We start from the raw sequence: 22,069 nt of genomic DNA on the forward strand, positions 1-22,069 counted from the left end.
TGAAGGAGCAATCAGTGCTCTTAACTGCTGAGCCATCTCTCCAGCCCCTAGTTTATAATATTTTGTTGAAGTAGTTAGAGGAATTTAATACATACTTTATGTCTAAAATTTTTAAAAATCGCCATGTGGTGGGTGACTGTTACGTCAGTGTTACAATGTATGCTTAGCATGCTTGAGATCCTGGGTTTCTTCCTTAGCACCACCACCCCACCAACAATGACAAAAAAAAAAAAGTCTAGGACACTGAAGTGCTGACTCAGTAGTTAAGAGCACATATAGCTTTTCCAGAGGAGCAGAGTTTTATTCTCAACAAATATGTCAGGTAATTCACAACCACCTCTAACTCCAACTCCAGGGGCCTCCAACATCTCTGACCTCTGCAAGTACCTGCACTCATGGGCACACACATACACATAATTAAAATAATAAATATAAAATTTAAAATTTCCTAAATGTGATTTTGATAAACAGACAGTGTTGACAGAATAGAATAAATAAGAATTGTAACTATCAGTCATGACCATAAGCAACTTGGGGAGGAAAGTGGTTTTCTCATCTTATAGCTTGTAGTCCATTGTCTAAGGAAGTCAGAGCAGGAACCTGGAGACAGGAACTAATGCAGAGACTTACTGGCTTGCTGTCCATGTCATGCTCAGCCAGCTTTTCTTTCTTTTTTTTTAATTTTAATCATTTTATTTTAAGCATATTTAAAAATCATAAATTAGGATTGTAATCCAAAGCTGAAACATGTATTCTTCAGAGTCTGACAAGCAATTCAGACTATACATCCCAAACCCATTTTCTTTGCTAATTTTTTTTTTCAGATTTCTGAGGCCAGGTATTTAAACTGCTCTGTCCTAAATGTACATGACTCTTGTACACTTGTTGACATGAGTTTTCTGAAAACAGTGCATCCAATATAAATAACAGTTTCCATCCAAAGATTAGCAGTGTGGGAACAACAGTAAACATCCATCAAGAATTCAGTTCTGTCGGAACCAGTTCAGACAGAGTTCTTAGTGCCACCTAGGACCACCAACCAGCCCTGGGGTAGCACCACCTGTACTAGGCTGAGCCCTCCCACATCAATCATCAATCAAGAAAATGCACCACAGGCTTGTCACAGGCCTATCTGATGGATGCATTTCTCAAATGAGGTTCCATCTCGTAATGAACTCAGTGGCCAGCTCTTTGATCAACTCCCCCTAGGCAGGCTGCAGCCTTGCCAGGCCACAGAGGAAAATGATACAGCCAGCTCTGATGAGATCTGTTAGGCTAGGCTCAGATAGAAGGTGAGGAGGTGCTCACCTATCAGGGTACTAGGGAAGGGGCATAGTAGGAGAAGAGAGAGGGGGCTACAGCGGGGATACAAAGTGAATAAATTTAAACAAACAAACAAATAAATAAAATTACTCTGGCTTGTGCCAACTTGACACAAAACTAGCAGCACACAATCTTCTATTCATTCAATCTTTTCTTAGTATAGAAAAGCATACTAGCTGAAATAATTATTTTAGAGAAGGCAGTCCTGATGTTAAGATAATTAGCTACTCTTTCAGACAAAAATAGTTATTGCTGTACCATATTTGTATTAGACTTTCAATGCTATGACAAAACATTCAACATAAACAACTTAAAGAGAGATTTTTCTTGGCTCATGGTTCAGAGTTTTCCCTGCATGGTCAGCTGGCCCCACTGCTTTCAAGTCTGTGGTGAGATTGAATGTCATGGTGGAGAGGTGGAGAGCATGTCATGGAGCAAAGTTGCTCACATCATAATAGCCAAGAAGTAGAAGAACAAGAAGGAGCCAGGAATCAGGTAAACCTTTGAAAGGTTTACACATTCAATGACTTACTTCTTACTAGATCCCACCTCCTACTATCCATGATCATCCAACAATGCCTCAAATTCTGTAAAATAGAGTAATCCATTGATTTTGTTCATGTTCCCACGAACCAGAAGCCCATCGCTTTGCAAACAAGCGTTCAGGGGACATCTCACACTCAAACCAAAATACTGAATTTACTAAAGTAAACTCCGAGAGATGATCTCTGATGAAACGAAATCTAAGTAATGAAATACAGTACAATATACCCTAGAGCAGCATGAGAGAGCTAAGCATGGTGACCAGGACATGACTCTGAAAAAGCAATATTTGAATTAAGCTATGAAGCAGGCAGCCATAAGAAGATCTAGGGGAAGAGAATAACAGAAAGGAGAGAGGATAAAATGAGTTTAAGATTAAAATTAAAACTTTAAATAGAAGGAACTATAACATAATGAGAAGAAAAGACAATATAGTTGTTCCTTGAGAAAAGGAAGATGTTGAAAATAAAGTTTCTACCCATTGTCCCAGATGTCAGTGTGCCTGAGCACCAGAGCCTTTGGGACTTTCCTGTCACCCCAGAGGCTAACATGCTTGTGCCACAGAGGCTTTGTCCCTTACCCATTGCCCCAGAGGTCAACATACCCCAGGCTGTTTCTCCAGATGTCAGTAAGCCAAGAGGCTATGACCACTATCTTGCTGTTCCCTAGACAAGGCTGGAGCACTTCAGTCATCCTAACTATGAATCCCCAGTTTCCACAGCTTAATTTTACACATACCAGAACCCACTCGACTGTATGGGTGTACATCCCCCTTTCACCTCCAGCACACAGTCTTATCAGACTGCATGCACTCTGGCTTAGGAGGACTGAGATTGGTTGCCCCTAATCCCAGCACACTTCTTTGCTGCTAGTTCATGAGAATACACAGCAGTCAGCTGCTGTCCCTAGCCCACCCTCCAACACTGTGTGCATAGCGGTCCATAAGGTCTGAGTATATATGACCTCCAGATATGAGTTATCACTACAAGCACCCTGGCCCATGAGATCGGAGGGTGAGCAACTCCTTAACTCCACCTCCTGTATACTTCCTTGCTGCACTGTGTGTAGTCAGAGGTCATGTCACCCCTATCCATGGGGGGATAATCTTACCTATCCCACCCACAAATCAGCAACAAGTGACTCCACAACTGAAGTTCAAACATCACCAAGGTGAGCCAACAAATGGAAGACCAAACACCAGTCAAAATGCTCATTCAACACAAGAGTGACAGAAAGAGTTAACCAACAAAATTATTCCGGATGTGCATGTCCTAGTGGAAAAAATACAAGTTCCACAAAAAGCCAAGACAACTTGTCTCCTTCAGAAATTACCAGTACCAGGCCAGGCAGTGGTGGCACTTGCCTTTATTCCCAGCACTTGGGAAGCAAAGGCAGGTGGATACCTGAGTTCAAGGGCAGCCTACAGAGCAAGATGCAGGACATCCGGGGCTACACAAAGAAACCTTATCTTGAACACCACCCCTGTGTGCATGCACACACAAAAAAACCAAAACAGTAATACAGTAATGATGGTAAGTTACACAAAATTTCAGAAACTATGAATACAAATATGTGCAGAGAACTCAAAGAGGTCAAGCATAATACTCATGAATTAATTCAAAGAGCATACCGATAATCTCCTGGATGAAACTGAATGAATTCCAGAAGAACATAAATACCTGAATGAAATTAGGAAGTCAATTCAGGATTAAAAAAAAAAAAAGTATTCAATAATGAGATAGATATACTGAAGAAAAACCAAACAGAAACAAATCTATAAATGGAAAAAAGCATCAAATCAAATTTTAAAAAATCCAGTGGAAAGCCTTGCTAATAGAATGGAACACGTGGAGGATAGAATATCAGGACTTGAAGACAAAGTAAAGGAACCGGATCATTCAGACAAAGTCACTAATAAATTTAAGAAAATGTGAGGCTTTTTGGCAGTTGGTAGGTGCTGAAGGAAGAAGAGTCAGCTTTCTTCCATAATATATATGTTAAAATAGATCATATACTAGGAAGCCAAGAGGGTTTCAACAAACATAGAAAAATAGAAGTAATTTCTCATATTTTGTCTGACCTTACTGGACTAAAATCAACAGGAAGTGTAACAACCGAAATACCCAAACCCATGGAAGATTAAGCAACTCACTTGAATAATGTGTGGGAGCAAGTCCTTCTCTGGCAAGATAACTGAGTGGATAAAATTACTTCCTTAACAAGCCAGAAAATATGAGTTTGATCCCCAGAATTCACAATGGAAGGATAGAAACAACTTCTGAAAATTGTCCTCTTACCTCCAAGCACCATGTACATAAGGGCCCACATTTCACTCCCCCCCATACACACACACACACACACACACACAGAGAGAGAGAGAGAGAGAGAGAGAGAAATGCACAATAATAACAGTGATACACTGATGATAAAATAATGATAATTGATGGAACCACTGAACAAATCAAGAAAGAAAGAAATTTGTAGAAGTGAATGAAAGTGAAAATAAACCCTACCTAAATCCATTGGATACAATTGAAAGCTGACACAAGAGGGAGTTTTATAGGTCTAAATGCATACACTATAGAATCAGTGAGATCTTAAATACCTAACTTAATGATACATCTTAAGAAACTGAATAGACAAAAACAAACCAATACCCAAACTAGAAATAATTGAGACCAAGGCAGAAATCAATGAAGTAGAAAAAAAACAACAATAAAATAAATAATAAGAATTAATGAAATGAACTGCTGGCTCTTTGAAAAGATACACAAAAATGACAAACTCTTACCCAAATTCACACACACACACACACACACACACACACACACACACACACACACACACAAAACCAAAAAAAAAAAAACAGAAAAAAGATCCAAACCTATAAGATGAAAAGGCAGACATCACAATGGTTTTCAATGAAATTTAGAATATTTGTCATACCTTATATTCCTTCAGATTGTAAAATCTAAAAGAAGTGGATGAATTATAAAATACTTATTATATACAAAGTTAAACCAACTTGAGATCATTTAAATTGATCCACAACAAGCAACAAGATTGGTGTAGTAGTAAAAAGAAAAAAAAATCTTCTGACTTAAAAAAAAAGCCTACATCCATATAGATTCAAAGTAGAATTTTAACCAAGCCTTCAAAGAAGAATGAAAAACAATATTTATCAAATTATTCCATAAAATAAAAAGGAAAGGATGCTTCCTAACTCTTTTTAATGAAGCCAGCAAAATTAGACAAAGACACAACAACAAAAATAACTATAGACCAATTTCCCTGCGGAAGACAGGGGTAAACATTTTCCAACAATAAAATATTTACAATTGGTATCCAAGAACACATCAAAAAGATCATTAACCATGATCAAGTTGGCTTCATTGCAGAGGTTCAGGGATTATTAACATATGTAAATCAATGTAATTCATGAAGTCATTAGACTCAAGGACAAAAGTCACACTATCATCTCAATAAATGCAGAAAAGACCTTTGAGAAAATGTGTCTCTTCATGATAAGAGCTCTGAATATACTAATGATGGAGGGAATATGGGAGCAGGCAAAGCCCTGAGTGAATGTGTGTTGTTAACCTGGGCACAGCCAAGCCAAGTGCCAGAGTCTCAGACGCATAGGGAAAATGGCAAAGCCATCCTCCCGTATCACCTCTGACCCAGGGTGAGGGTCAGAGGGATAGCAAAGCTGCCTTCTGGTCCTTGTGTGAACATTGATAGTGTGTACAGAAAATGTCCACTATAGCTTTCTCCCCCTGGATATTTACCATCTGAAGATTCCCCAACCCCCTACAGAGACTGCTTCTAGCAAAATAAGCTAAACCAACCTTATATAATAATCACATCACCTTGTCTAGTTGTATACAATAACCCTGTCTCTCTGTTTAATAAACACACTGCGATTCCAGTTTCTCTGTCAGAAAGCCCAGTTCACCTGATCCCAGCTTTTCTGTGTGCCTTTGTGTTTGTCTTTTCATTTCTTCATTGCCTCTGACCCCAGAGCTGTGCAAACGTGTTTCACCATAATAAAGGCATGTATGACAACACTGTAGCACAAATTATGCTAAACTCAAAGCATTAGAATCAAGAACAAGGGTGATCCCTCCTATTCAATATAGTGCTTAAAGTCTTAGCTACAGCAATAAGATAAGAAGGAAATAAAAAGATAACAAATAAACAAAGAAATTAAAATGTTCCGGTTGTGGTGGCACACACCTGTAATCCCAGCACTCAGAAGGCAGAGGCCAGCCTGATCTACAAAGCAAGTCCAGGACAGCCAGGGCTATACAGAGAAAGCGTGTCTCAAATGATATGATTATCTACTTGCAGATGATATGATTCTATCTATAAGAGACACTAAATCTTGTATCAGAAAAATCCTAGAGCTGATAAACACTCCCAGTAAAGTGGCAGGACACAAAATTCACATAAATATTCAGTAGTTTTCCAATATATCAGTGACAAGCATACTAAGAAAGAAATCAGAGAAACAATCCCACGCACAGCAGAATAAAAAAAAAAGTCTTTGAATAAATCCAAACAGGAAGTGGAAGAGCTCTACAGTGAAAACTTTAAAGCACTGAAGAAAAAAAATTGAGGAGGACATTAGAAGACCTCTGTGCTGACTTTTTTTTTTTTTCCTAACTTGACACAAGCCTGGGCCAGCCGGAAAATCTGGGGAGAGGGACTCTCAATGGAGAAAATAGCCCCATTGAATGGTCCTGTAGGCAAGACTACGGGGCATTGTTTTGATTAATGATTGATGCTGGGAGGCTCCAGCCCGCTGTCAGTGGTGCCACCCCTGGGCAGGTTGTACTGAGTTCTAGAAAAAGTCTAGACAAATGAGCCATAGGAAGCAACCTAGTAAGCAGCATTCCTCTGTGGCCTTTTTTTTTAGTTCCTGTCTTGACTTCCCTCAGTGTAAGCTAAAATAAACCCTTTTTTTCTCATGTTGTTGTTGTTGTTGTTGTTATTTTTGTTTTTTTGGTCATGGTCTTTATCATAGCAACAGGGGGAAAAAAACACTAGGCAACCTCCAATGCTCACCTAGTGAAAATTATCATTGTAAAAATGGCCATCCTACCAAAAAAAAAATCACAAATTCAATAGAAACCCCCCCCCCCAGAAAAAAAGAATTCCAGCAACGTTCTTCACATAGAAAACAAAAATCTGAAAAATTCATAGGGGAGCACAAAAGACCCACATAGACAAAGTAATCCTGAACAAAAATAATATTGCACAATGTCTGATTTCAAGATATACTGCAGAGGTGTATTAATAAGAACAGTACGGTACTGACACAAAACCAAACATAGAGATAAATGGACTAGAACAGACAATTCAGATAGAAGCCCACACAACTACAGACCCTTCATTTTCACCAGAGGGCAAAACATACACACTATACAAATGACAGCATCTTCACCAAATAGTGTAGGGAAAACTGGATCTGAAGACATGGAAGTATGAAACTAGATCCTTACGTCTCACCTCGCATAAAAGTCAACTCCAAATGAATCCAGAACCTCAACATAAGATCTAAATCTCTGAAACTATTAGAGGAGAAAGTACACAGTATTGCCTCAACTTACAGGTACTGGTGAAGACTTTCTGAACAGGGCTCTGATCACTCGAGAAATCAGATCAACAACCAATAGACAGGAGCAAATGAAAAAAGCTTCTGTACATCAGAAGTAACAGTCAACTGAGTGAAAAGGCAGGCTACAGAACAGGAGAAAATCTTTGCTGGTCATACAGTGTTCAAGAGGTTAATATCTATAATACACAAAGGATTCACTTAGTGGTAACAGTGAGATCGTATACATTCAGGAAACATATGAACTGAGCAGGTTGTATTTATATATTTAGGAATATATGTGCATATATATGCATATATATTAAAGAAAAAAAGACCGAATTTGAGAGAGAGCAATGGACCATTTAGGAGGGGTGGGAGGGGGGAAATTATATAATTATAATTTCAAAAAATAAATTATTAAAAAAGAACTGAAAAAATACTAAATATCAAGAAAACAACCTAATTTTAAAAAACAAACTATGGAATTGAACACAGGGATCTCAAAAGAAGAAGTAAAAATGGCCAATATATACTTTTTTAAAGTGTTCAACATCCTTAGCAATCAGAGAAATGCAAATAAAACTACTTTGGGATTTCATCTCACCCGAGTCAGAATGGCTCTCCTCAAGGAAAGAGATGCTGATAAGGATGTGAAGAAAAGGAAACCTTATTTACCATTGGCACAAATATATAGTACAGCCACTACGGAAATCAGTGTAAGATTCCAAGAAGTTAAACCAGAGCTACCATATGATACAACTATACCACCCCTCAGCATAACTCAAGGGTTCTTGAGTATTCTTCTACTGTAGAATCTAAGGAGAGATTTGCACACCCATGTTCATTTCTGTTCTCGTCATAATAGCCAAAACATGGTAACAGCCTAGATATCTATCAACTGCTGAACAGATAGTGAAAGTGGTGTACATATGAACAATGTACTTGTTTTCAGTTGTAAAGAGAAGTGAAATTTACAGGAAAATGAGTAGAGCTGGAAAGTATACTGAGGGAAAAACAAAACAAAGAAACAAACAAACAAAAAAAACAAAAAGAAAACCTGGCCCCAAAAGGCAAACACCATATGTTCTCTTTCATATGTAGATCCAAGCTCCAAAGTTTTATATTTCTGTATTCAAGTTAGACTGAGTACATGTATAGGTCAGGAAGCAAGAAAAGAGCCATGGGGCATGGGGCGGGGGATAAGGTCCTTAGTGAAAACTCATAAGATGTGAAAGTTGAGAGGGGAACACTATCATGGAAAGGCTTAAATTGGGATGGGGTGGGGAGATGGGAGTGGGGAAAGGGTAGATGAAACAATATATAATCCAGGTGTGGTACTGCACCCTTTAAACCCAGCACTCGGGTGGCAGAGGCAGGTGGATCTCTGTGAGTTTGAAACCAGTCTGATCTACAGATCGAGTTCCAGGGCAGCCAGGGCTACACAGAAAAACCTTGTCTCCTTGTCTCAATTAAAAAAAGAAAGAAACACACTTCTACTTATGAAGTAGAGTTTGAATATGGAAAATATAATGAAACAGCAGAAGCCATAGAAAGGAATATTGATATAAATATACTAAGTGACCATATCAATATGTATAATTTTTCATGTCAATACAAGCCATAAACAAGTTAAATGTTGTGGTGGTTAACCTTGATTGTCAACTTGGTTGGCTCTGAAATCAAATAAGAGATGTGTCTTTTGACTACTCTATGAGGGTATTTCCAGGAAGGATTACCTGAGGGAAGACAACTTCTCCCATACCAGACTACCTTCTAGCTGTGACTCAGATATAGAGATCCAAAGAAAAAGTGTTGCATGCTTGCCTGCCTGCATGAATTCCTGCCTTTCTTGCTGTTGAATGTGTCTATCTCTGTTGCTATTGGCATTCTGTACTTACATAAGAATCCACCTTGTTCAGGTTCCAATGTGGACTGACACAGTAACCTTCCAGGAATCTTTCAGGTTTCCAGCAAAAGATTGATTCATGGACTGAGTAGTTACCATGTTCTTAGCCTCTCCAGCATCCAGAGACTACCACTATTGTATTACCAAGCCTCTGTTTTTTCCATTTTCCTTCAAATGAAGTAATTTAATTTTGTATAGCTGAATAAAACTTCATTGTGTACAACTACATTTCCTTTACCCTTTCATTTCTGATGGACATTTTCAGCTGATCCTGTAACTGGCTATCATGAAGTCCCTCAGCAAAAATGCATATGCCTATTATTAAGCTTAATATTATATCACTATTAGGCTTATATTAAGTCACTTCTCCCAGAAGAAATATGGCTGGATGGTTGGCTAAGAGCTAACCTATGTAGTCCAGTTTGGTTTGAACTTACATTCATGCTCTTGCCTCAACCTCCTGAGTGCTGCACCTCACTTGATAGTTAATTTTTTGAGGCGGTACTAGTTACTTTTTTGGTTGTTGTTGTAACATGCAGATTTCCATGGGCAGGAGGGCCTGGGCTGTATTTTTTTTTTTTTAAGTAGATGAGCATGAGCCTGGGAACAGGCAAATCAGTAAACAACATTCTCATTAGCACTAAATAATAACCTCTTGGTATGCTCCCACCAACACTTGTTGATTGTACAAGCCATATATGTTATGATAACAATAAAAACAGAAGCAATCTAGATATGGTATCTTATGGCTACAATCCCAGCACTATGCAGGCCAAGGCAGTTTGAGGCCAGCATGGGCTCACAGTATGAGGTCCTGTCTCAAACAAAACAAAAACACAAAAAGGGAAGAAAACAAAGATGTTATCATTTTTCACCCTCCAGACTGACAAATAATATAAAAGAATTTAAAAGCCATGTTTTAGGAAATGAAACATGTGAAGATATGCTGTTGATAAGAGTAAAAATTGGTATATCCCTTTATAATGACAATTTAGCAGTATGCATTGTTTTCCTTAAAAAATAGTACTAGTGTTAAACCCAGAGGCTTATGCACATAAGGCAAGTACTGTACTGTGAAGCTATACTCCTACCTTTAATAGCATATATTATAAATGAAAATACCCAGTAAGCCACCTCTGAGTGCCTACTTAGAGAAACACACCTGGGCACAATACTGCCCATACTACCATGTTCATTGCATTCCTACAAAAGTGCAAAAAAATAGCTGTGCAGTGGTGGCATATGCTGGCCTTTAATCCCTGCACTCCAGAGGCAGAGGCAGTTGGATGTCTGTGAGTTCCAGGGAAGCCTGTTCTACAGAACAAGTTACCAGACAGCCAGGGTTACATGGAGAAACCCTGTCTCAAACCCCTCCCCCCGCCACACACATACACACAAAAAGTGAAAAAATAAAGTCACTTTATCCCAGGGTAGTGGAGAAAGAAATTCAGACCCATGCAAATGAAGGAATCCCTTTTTAAATATAAAGGTGTGGGAATCATTTTTTATAGAAAGGCGTGGAAGTTATCTTGTCAAATGATAAAAGCAGTTGGGCCACATAATGCAGTATAATTCTGTTTATGTGAAAATGAGAAATAGATACATTAGTCTACCCATTTCTGTGATCTTGTACTGCATCTAGTCAGCCCCACACTAACTTTCAAGGGGAGATATCCGAATCACCGTAATCCAAGTTCAGCTCACAAGAACTATGAAGAAGAAGCGGAAACCGGTAATTTTGTGGGGGCATGTGCAAATTGAAAATGCAGTGCTTCTCATTCAACAGTCAGTGAAATAGAACCAGGTGCAGTTGCACATGCCTGTTATCCCAGCACTCAGGGAAGCAGAGGCAGGTGGATCTCTGTGAGTTCAAAGTCATCCTGGTCTACAAAGTGAGTCCAGGATAGGCAAGGCTACACAGAGAAACCCTGTCTTGAAAAGCAAAACAATACAAAAATCAGGGTAACAGAAGGGAAGTGCATTCAAGAGTCTTAAGTAAGAAGGGTTTTTAAAAAGAATATTTTATTACTTATACATCTTAGGGATAATAATGATATACAATACTGCAACAGTGCACAAACTACCAACTTTAGAACAATATGTTCATCAAAATTTTATATAATAAAATGTTATTAATGTGACTTCTTAGTCACAAGATTTTTTTTGGCCTGTTTTTCTGTAAATTCAATCACTTGATCACCAACATTTATATTTTTGGTAACTTTGGGGATTTTTGTTTCCTTGCAGGGCTGGGATTGATCTTCTACTGAGCTATACTCTCAGTTCACAATCGCAATTTTAATATAATTGAAAACAACATCTCTGGAGCTAGAGAGATGGCTCAGAGGATAAGAGCACTGTTTGCCCTTCCAGAGGGCCTGAGTTCAATTCCCAGAAACCACATGGTGGCTCACATCTATAATGTGATCTGATGCCTTCTTCTGGAATGCAGATGTACATGCAGATAGAGCACTCATATACATTAAATAAATAAATAAATCTTGAAAAAGAAAGAAAATAACATCACTTATAAAACCACAATAATATTTGATGATTTTTTACTTTCAGATTTTCTTGTTAGTATCACTATTGCTAGCACTATTAAAAGAAGTTTGTTCAACTGCACAAGACCTGCAGAGATGATCAAGCTAACAAGTTCTGTCAGCATTTCAATAGGTAGTACAAATAAGACTCAGTGGGTTACTGCAAAAAAAGAAAAAAAAAAAGAAAAAAGAAAGGAAGGAAGGAAGGAAGGAAGGAAGGAAGGAAGGAAGGAAGGAAGGAAGGAAGGAAGGAAGGGAAGGTGGGAGGGGGCCTGTTGGGGGTTCCTGGGAGAGTAGGAGAGTGGAGTTGGGGGTGCATATGATCAAGATACATTGCATACTGTCTTAGTCAGTGTTCCATTGCTGTGAGGAGACACCATGACCATGGCAACTCTTACAAAGGAAAATATCTATTGAGCCTTTGCTTAGAGTTTCAGAGGTTTAGTTCATTGTCATTATGGTAGGAGGCATGGTGGAACACAGGCAGACATAATACTGAAGAAGTAGCTGACAGTTCTATATCCAAGGATCCCTGGGCAGCAGGAAGAGAGAAACTCCTGGCCTAGCTTGGGCTTCTAAAACCTCAAAACCCATCCCCAGTGATTCACTTTCTCCAACAAGGCCACACCTATGCCAATAAGGCCATTATAGGAGGTATGGTAAGTGCCATACCAATAAGTGCCACTCCCGATGACTAAGTATTCAAATATATGAGCATATTGGGGCCATTCTTTCTTCTTCTTCTTCTTCTTCTTCTTCTTCTTCTTCTTCTTCTTCTTCTTCTTCTTCTTCTTCTTCTTCTCTTTTTTTTTTTTTTAAGACAGAGTTTCTCTAAAAGAGCCCTGGCTGTCCTGGAACTTGCTTTGTAGACCAGGCTGTTCTCTAACTCACAGAGATCCACCTGCCTCTGCCTCTCAAGTGCTGGGATTAAAGGTGTACACCGTCATGCCTGACTGGGGCCATTCTTATTTAAACCATCACACACATACATATGAAACTGCTAAAGAATAAATAAAAAATATTCTTTAAAAAGAGCATTTTATAGGACTAGGGGTGTTATTTTGTGACAGAGTGTTTGTTTAATCACTATGTACAAGGATCTGGCTTCCATCATGAGCACTTCAAAAAAGTGTTTTGTATACTATAACAACATTTTGTTATGTTCCTCATTTCCCCACGATACTGTTTAGGTGCTGGAATAAAAACCAGGGCCTAGTCATTGTTTGGCAAGTCTGTACAACTGAGCTACTTTTGCCAGTCTACCGGCAAATTTTTTTCCCTATTTATCTTAGGCAGATTTTCACTATAAGACCTTGACTGGCCTGGAACTTGCAGCAGCCACCTTCTTTTGCCTCCCAACAGCTGGGATTACAGGTATATATCACTGCTCCTGGACTAAATAAACTCCTTTATTCAGCACTGCATATTTAATACAGAGCCTACTGCATACTAGTCAAGCACTTTACCATTGAGCTACATCCCCAGCCCATAGAGATAATTTTCTGATAAATTATTTCAAAACATGAAACTTCAGTATCTCTACAGCTGATGCTTCTTACAAATATTCTCCCAAAGACGGAATTATCTATGCAAATCAGTTTCCATTTTATTTAGTTTGATTTCAGTTTCAAAGAAAAATCCATACAATGTCATTTTAACATTTCTCCAGTAATGTGTTGTAAAATACAGAGACCATGAAATGAATTGGAAAGTGGCTTTATTATTTTTATGTAATTTAAAGCTTCAGTTTATGTATTCTTGCACAGTGCCTAGTTTGGCACTTGTGTCATCACCCTGATTTTTTCCCGAGGAGCATGCAAACCATACTTGGTTTCTGAGACTATATGACGCAAAGAACTGCTGATTACATTCTCTCATTACATCCATATACCAGTTGCTGTTAAATTATACCAGTGAAGCTGGGTATAGTGGTGAATGCCTTTAATCTCTTCAAATTCAAGGTCAGCCTGGTCTGCAAAGTGAGTGCAGGACAGCCACAGCTACACAGAGAAACCTTGTGAAAACAACAACAGCAACAATAACAACAAAAATCTACATCATTGATACAACTGAAGAGACAAGAACCTGGACTCTGGAGCTGTGTATTAGATGATTTTTCTCATTGCTGTGAGAAAACACTTGAAAACAGCTATTATAGGAAGGGTGGTTTGTTTTTGGCTCACAGTTTGAGGGTATGCTCTGTAACTGCATGGAAGTCATGGGAAGTATAATTTGAGGGGCTAGCCACATTCTATCTACTATCTGAAAGTAAAGCTGGAAATAGATACCCATCCTGTGCTCTCCTCCTCCTTTTTGTTTAGCCTAGAACCCCAGCCTGTGGAATGGTGCTACCCATGATTCATATGGATCTTCACACCTCAAGTAACCCAATCTAGAAATTCCCTCACAGTCAGGGCTAGAGGGTTATTCCTAGATGAGTCTAGTTCTTATCAAGTTGACAATCAGTATTACCCATTACAACCTGCATCAGGTAATCTTGGTTGAGTGGATACACACTAGTTATGTGACCCTGAGCATGTAAATTAGAAAGTGGTTTTAGTCATTTTTTTTTAATAAAATGTAGATGTTAGTGGTACCATCTCAAGAGGTTGATCTGAGGACTGGATTAATACATGAAGAGCCTTTTAAACTTTATAAAGACTCAAGAAGGGAGACTGGAGATAAAAGAGAAAGAGATATCAAGATAGTGAGTTGAGCCATAAAATCGTCAGGTCATCTGGATGTTTTGGACTAATCGAAAGCTTTAGGTAAATGAGAGAAAGAAATATAAATACATTTTTGAGTTGAGTGTCAGAGTGAGTGTATGATGGTATCATTGACTTAGCCAGAGCATACAGAAAAACGGGTTTTATGGGGACAAATAAAATGTTGTTTTTACTTGAATATGTTAAGTTATGTTATGGAACAATAACTCATCCAATCATTACTTTCTTCTTTTTTTTTTCTTTTCAACTTTTCCTCCATTCTTCTTTTGTTTTATTTTGAGACTGAGTTTCACTGTCTAACCAAGATGGCCTGAAACTCATTATGTAGCCCAGGCTAGCCTCTAATCCATGCTCCTACTTTCCATGTATTGTTGTAGGACACAGCCAACAATTCTTTTTATTTATTTTTTCTTATTTTGAGACAGGGTTTTGTTAGAACTGTGCAGCAAAGTTACAGGGCAGGTTCACAAATCACTACACTTGACTGGTTCCATGTGGGTGGTTTATTAAGGGAAGGAGGAAGAGATCACAGAGACTGTCTCTGGGTAAGGCAAGAGAGGGGGGTGCGAGTTCTCTTATAATGTGACCGACCCAGAGCATGCGTAGGTGGTTTCAGATGGACTGCAGGTGATTTGTAGGTGGAATCACTGATGCCTGACGTCCAAGTTTGTCAGATCCTTCGGGGCTGGCTGTAGAGATGCCTGATTATGGATCCTAACATTCCTCCCTTTTTGTTTTGTTAAAAAGTGAGGAGCTAGGAAGGGGTGATGGTGGGGAGGGCATAGGGGCAACCCTTGCTCTTTAAGCTATTCCTTGCTGACTAGGGGCATTGTCATTCTCAGGGTATAGCTTGTCCCCACCATGAGGGTCGATTGGAAGGTCATTGTCATCTGGTTCTGTGGGCAGAGGTTGATAATCCTGTAAGAGTAACTGATTAATGGTTTGGTTAGCGAATTTTTGCATTTGTTGTTGGAAGAATGTAGAGAGGAAGTTAATAAAGCAGGTGCAAAAAGCAAAATCAGAAAGATGAGCAGAAGAGGTATGAGGAAGGGTAGAATTCATTTCCATGTGACCTTCTCAAAGTCCTGAGAGCTAGAGGCCTCAAGCTATTCCCTTCACTTTTGTAGATTTGTCTGGAGTTGTTGGATTTTGTTTTTCACTCTACCTAGCTGGTTGACATAAAGACAGCATTCCCCAGAGGAAGATGCAAAGGCCACCTTCTTCAGCTGTGAGGAAATCCAATCCACATCGGTTTTGAAGTACTAGTGCTGCCAGTGAGTCATTTTGTCCTTGGAGGGTTAGTATCATCTGAGCCACTTGCTGGAGGTCCTGGATGAACTGGGAAGAAAGCTGATAATACAAAGTTAGTAAGTCCTGCTAGTCCTGCTGTCCCCGTCCACAGGAATCACAGCTGCCGTGATTCCTGCAACAGCCAAGAGGGGCAAGATTTGAATTGCTCTCTTATCCTGCTGGGCAGCTATTGAGTCCACTACCGGCATTGGTAGAGGCTCCTTTTCATTTATCACCCCCAGCTCAGGGAAGAGGTGCAGCAGCATGCAAACTCCTGACCAGCCAGCAGGCAGACGATGGTAGACCTGAGTACCATAAAGAATTGAGGTATTATTAGCAGTAGGGCATTAGGGTTAAGATGAGGTATCAAGGATTATAGTTTTATTACAGTCTAAGGAACTTAGCCTTCCTACAGAGTATGTCCTGGATGCCTTGAAACAGCTTGCCACGCCAAAGAGGGTGATATAAAAACAGGTTGTGGTAACATCAGAGTCAGGGCAGTTAGTGAATAGTAAGGTTACTTGAGAAAGGCACCAGAGAAGCTGTCAGCAGTATTTCTAAATTGGTCTCAGGTGGGACACACAGCCAGCAAGCTTTAAAATGGCCCCGTTGGGTCATGCCAAAGAGCTTGTAGGCCCAGGTCAGAGTCTGCAGCAGGAGATGAAATGACAGGTTTGTATTATTTAGGAGGGGGGATGTTAGAGAGACAGTGACCTTATTGGAGTGTTTAATTACCTTCTCAACTTTTCCCATCCCCAAAGATTGGGTAATATACCGGGTGGGATCCTGTAGCTGAATGACCACAGGGGAATGGTGCCTAGTGACAGAGGGTTTTTGGACATCCCAGACTTGGGGAGGCTTGAGAGGCTGGTAAAGGAAGCAACATTACACAACAGGTAAGGTAGCTAGGAGAAGGAGGAGAGAGGATGCTGGCAAGCTTAGGGTCAAGCAAATGGGTGGAGTAAAGGAGATAGAGGCTCCCACTTTGGCTAAAAAGTCCCTTCCCTGTAAGGGGACTGGACAGGTTGGCGTCACTAAAAAGAAATGAGTCAAGGGAACACCCCTGAAATACAATTAAGTGGTAGAGTCTGGCAAGGCTGGCAAGGCTGATCCCCTACCCTGACAATAGGGGAACAAGAAGGAAAGGTTGGTCCCCACTACTCCATCAGGACTGAGTAAGTGGCTCTGTTGTCCACAAGAAAGAAGATGGGCTGCCCTGATATGATAATTACCCGTGGCTCCCTGCTAGTGATGACAGTGGTTGGGTCAAGGAAACCCAGGCATCTTCAGTCATCCATAGTCAGGCCTAGGATATTGGCCGGAGGGCGATCTGGGAGTGATGCCCCCATATCATGGGAGAAATAGTGGCAAGTCAACACCCCAATGTCCCTCTTGGTGGCATTTTGGACATGGTCCTGGTGCCTTGTGGGGGTTAGGACAAAACCTGGCCCAGTGATCTTCTTGACCACATTTGAAACAGGGAGCCTGTGGTCCTCATGCCTTAGGAGGCAAGGGAGCCTGGGTAGTTGCTGTGGCTGGTCAGATGGCCTTGGCCAGCATTTGGTATTTTGCTTGCGGGCTTTCTCATCTCTCCCATGGTACACCTTAAAGGCCAGTGCTAAGACTTTTGCCTGTGGAGTCAGAGGTCCTCCCTCCGAGCATTTAAGTTTAGAACTGATGTTGGGAAGAATCATATATATATCATGCATGGAAGGTAAGACTTAAGATTGAGTGAGGTACTGAAATTCTTTAATGAAAGTGGAAGGATGAGAGGTATAGGATCCTAGTTTCTTTTCTACTTGAGAAAGTTCAGTTAATGAGAAGGGAACATGCACCCTAACTAAGCCATCTACACCGGCCACCTCCTGCAAGGGAAGAATTGAGGCTAGTTTATGCTGAGTAGAAGAAGAAGGGGGCTTCGCTATAGAGCAAGAGCAAGTTGCAGGAGGGCCAATTGTTATTGGTGGGGTGAAAGTAGATGCTAAAGTAGGACAACTAGGGCAGCCTGTTACTGGGGAGGGGGCTGGAGAGGTGGGTAAAGATACTGAAGAACCCAAAGAGGAAGAGGAGGAAGCAGAGGAGGAGGGAGAAGATGGAGGTTGAGAAGAAGCCAGAGGTTGAGAATGATGAGGTGGAAGTTCATCTGCGGGATCAAAGGTAGAGAACTCTTGAGGTTGAGACCTTATAGGTAGAAGAAATTGGGTAGGAGAACAGCAAGAACAGACAGAAGTTTTACAGTGAAGAAGAAAGAAAGCTTGAACATAAGATACATCCTTCCATTTACCAGATCGCTGACAGTTGTTAAAAAGATCCTGTAAAATATTGGGATTTAATGTGCTATTAATCGGCCACTTTGAGCCATTATCTAAGGAATACGTAGGCCAAGTTTTGCTACAGAGGCATATGAGCTAAGAGGCCTTTATCTCATGCTCCAAGCAAAGGGTTTTAAAATTCTCCAGAAGACATCCCAGTGGGGATGCTGGGGGAACAGACGAATGGGCAGTTCCCATTGGGAGAGTAGAAGTCAGTACCTGCCAGGGGCATCCCAAACTCAAGGTTTGGCTCAGTAGAGTAGTATGGCCCTACTTGATCCAACAGCTCATCAGCTTTGGCCAGAGACCAAGGGCACACCTGCCCATAGGAGACATGGTTTACCTAGTGCTAGGATTTTTGTAGATGAACAAGAGAAGGGGGGAACCATGCAAGTAGAAGGGGGAAAAAATCTCACCCAAGGAAAAAGGAAGCCCTAAATGGAGGTCAGCAAAAAGGGTGGACCATGGCCAGTGAAGGCCATGGTTGGGGGTTCTTCCACCTCAAAAAGTACCAGGAAGTTGCTGGATGCGCAATGGTCAATCTTCCCGTACCAAAAGAGACATTTATGCTGACCAATGAGGGGAACTCACCAGTCAAGCCAATGTTGCACTTAGGAATAGCGATCTGGTTGCTGGAAAGTGGGTCATAGGCAGAATTGAAATGAATTAGGTTTCCAGCAGCTCTGGTAGGGTGCTGGCGCCAAAAGCAACCACCACGTGGTGTGACCACTGGAAGTGCCTATTCCTGGCCAAGTGCACCAATATTAAGACTGTGCAGCAAAGTTTCAGGGCAGGTTCACAAATCATGCCATGCAACTGGTTCCATGTGGGCGGTTTATTAAGGGAAGGGGTCACAGAGACCATCTCTGGATAGGGCAAGAGAGTGGGGTGGAGGTGGTGCAAGTTCTCTTATAAGGTGACCCAGAGCGTGCACAGGTGGTTTCAGGTGGTCCACAGGTGATCCGTAGGTGGCCTCATAGATGCCTGATGTCCCATTAGTCAGGTCCCTCGAGGCTGGCTGTAGAGATGACTGCTTATGGATCCCAACAGGTTTCCCTGTGTAGCGCTGGCTGTTCTGGAACTCACTCAGTAGTCAGTGCTCTTAACCATTGAGCCATCTCTCTAACCTCCTTGATCTAATTCTTTACACTATGACTCCCCACAGGGTTTCTCTGTGTAGATCAGGCTGTCCTGGAACTCACTGATATCCACTTGCCTCTTCCTCCCAAATGCTGGGATTAAAGGTATGTGCCACTGTTGCCCTTGCACATTATTTTTGTGTTCAATACTATTAAACTTTTTTTTTTTTTTTTTTTTAGCTGTGATTTCTTGTATCCCAGGATGGCTTGCAACTTATGTAGCTAAGGATGACTTTGAACTTCTGAACCTCTTGAGTATCTAGGCTATTGTCCAAGGTTTATGCAGTGCTAAGGATTGAACATGGGGGCTTTGTGCATGCTAAGCAAGTATTCTATTAACTGAGCTACATCCTATGCCAAGGAAATCTTTCTATATCCTCTTAGTATCCCTGAAGTATATCTTAAAACAGCAAGTAGCCTGTGAGGCTCTTAGCTTATTTTACTCTTCTTTTTCCTCCCTCCCTCCCTCCCTCCCTCCCTCCCTCCCTCCCTCCCTCCCTCCCTCCCTCCCTCTTTTTTGTTAAACTTGTGAATTTCCTGCTCCATTTTCTCAGGTGTTTTTAAAGAGTTCTTCACCAGCTGATAATCACAGCACTCAAGAAGCCTCCACCGAGGTGGAGAGAAGAAAGGAGAAATGGAAAACAAGGAGAGAGGGAAATTATTTTTCACTGACAAGGACTTTTTAGTCCTTGTATTTCTGTTCGCCAGCTAGAAAAATTGTACTCAAAATCTTTTTTCCACCCCATTTTTGCCCTTGCTGTAAGAAAACAATTTTTTCCAACATTTATTTATTCTTATTTCAAACGAGTTGGTGTTTTACCTGCATGTGTGTCTGTGTGAGGGTGTCAGATCCCCTAGAACTGGTATTACAGACAGCTGTGAGCTGCCCTGTGGGTGCTGGAAATTGAACCCGGGTCCTCTGGAAAAATAACCAGTGCTCCTAATCACTGAGCCATCTTTTCAGCCCCAGAAAAAAAATTTAAACACACTTTATTTATAAAGTAATGAGATTCACTAGGAAAGTGATATAGTGAGAAAATTAGGGATATTTCATTAATGTTTGAGGAAAAATAAAACAGTGCCATCTTAAAATATACTATATTCAGTCAGAAAATTCTGGTACAGATGCATGGAAATCCTTGAACTGTATTTGCTCTTTATGGAATTGTACCTGCAAGGTCTGTCGGTGAAAAGAGCCTGGGAAAAGATGGGGGAAAATTGGAAGGTGCTGTTTTCAATTTTCAGGCTCTCAAATCACTTTGCTTTCTCTAAACCTGTTTTCTTCACATAATTTCCTCGCGGAGTTAAGATCAGATGCTACTCCAGCCGTAGGAAAAGGACTTAGTCCGCTAAAAGTGCTCGATGTACAGGGGCTACGGGGAGTATTCGTCTTTCCCGAGGATGAAGCCCGCCCCCGCAGCCCTTCCTATCAGTGTAGTTGTTTGGAGTCAGAGTTCACCCCCTCTCATAGGAGGAGACTAGGGAGGAGCAGTGAGTGTTAGGAGGGAGGAGGAAGGTGCCGGGTTTGTGTTTTTAACTCCCAGTTTGCCCAGGGGTGGGGAAGACTTGCGTTCCAGGCCCCACTCAAAATGGAGCCAAACTACCGCCTCGCCTAAGATGGCGGTTTCTCCGCCTATCAGCTCAAGGTCTCAAGCGGCAATTGGGCCACCTAAAAGAAGAGCACGTCCTAAGATTAGTGTGCACCGCCCCGCTCAAGGTGTCGTCCCGCCCAATGACGTCACGCGAGAGCCTCCAGCTTGACACTCTGGGCTCCACCTTCACCTCGCGTGCCCGGGCCTCATAAGATGGCGGCTAGCTTGGTTCCTCACCGAACGCTGCCACTCTCAATATGGTAGCTGTTTACCATATTTCTCCACCCCTCTCCGCTTCAACTTCCTCGTTATTTTGAATAAACTTTATTGATCACTTTCAGTCTCCTACCACTATTATCGGCTTCCCTGGGGGACTTCTCCGGCAGACTTTTCCAGATCTGACGGCCAGTTCTACGGCGTGAGGCTCTCTCCTGACCGTGTAGCGACAAAGCCGTTTGCCAGTTCGCCCGGCCGCGCCCCCCCTCCCCGCCCACTTCACCCCCCCTTCCTCCCTCCCTCCGGCTTCAGCTTCGGTCTCTAGAAAGCCCTAAAGGCCAGACTGTGGGAGTGCGGTGGTGAACATTGCCCTAAAGCCCCGTCAGACTACAGGCACTGCGTGACGCGGCATGTGGTTTCTAGGAGAAGGCAAGTAAGGTTCACAGTTTCACAGCGGCAATCCCAGAATCCACCGCGCGCTGCCTCTGGGGCCGGAACTGGCCGGATAGCCTCTGCTTAACATAGAGCTGTGTTGCCCCGGAGCGAGGCCAGTCGCTGCCGAGTCTCTGGGGCTAAGCTCTGCGCCTTGAGGAGTCTCTTGCAGCCGTGGGTATGGAGAACTCCCTGTAGGGTTTGGGACCGAGGACGTTCTTGTCAGGTTTGGGGCGTGAAAAGGTTCCTGTCAGTCGGGGAGGCGTGAAGAGATCCTCGTAAGTTTTGGGGGCTACAAGCAAGGTATTTTTGTCTAAGATGAAACCTCTGTCAGCTGAGGGGTACAGCAGAGCCCTCGACAGTCTGAAGGGACTGCAAGGAAATGCCTGCCATTTGGGAGCTGTGGGGGGAAAATCTTTGCTTAGTTTCCTGGGTGTAAGGAAATTCT

At 41.5% G+C, this 22,069-nt stretch overlaps 1 protein-coding gene across 4 annotated transcripts in view; it reads left to right on the forward strand.

Annotated features, from left to right (window-relative positions):
- Positions 1 to 21,542: 21,542 nt before the first annotated feature.
- The window catches only part of Phf8 (PHD finger protein 8), a 101,835-nt gene continuing 101,308 nt past the window's right edge, over positions 21,543 to 22,069 (forward strand). Inside the window, exon 1 of one of the 4 annotated variants that reach the window (XM_060375270.1) lies at positions 21,543 to 21,799. The gene's annotated coding sequence lies outside the window, so the exon portion shown is untranslated. Of the gene's footprint in view, positions 21,900 to 22,069 lie in introns of all 4 variants that reach the window. The other 3 variants (XM_060375268.1, XM_060375267.1, XM_060375269.1) reach the window with 3 other exon arrangements.

This window comes from Meriones unguiculatus, chromosome X (assembly GCF_030254825.1).
Source record: "Meriones unguiculatus strain TT.TT164.6M chromosome X, Bangor_MerUng_6.1, whole genome shotgun sequence".
NCBI classification, from domain to species: domain Eukaryota; kingdom Metazoa; phylum Chordata; class Mammalia; order Rodentia; family Muridae; genus Meriones; species Meriones unguiculatus.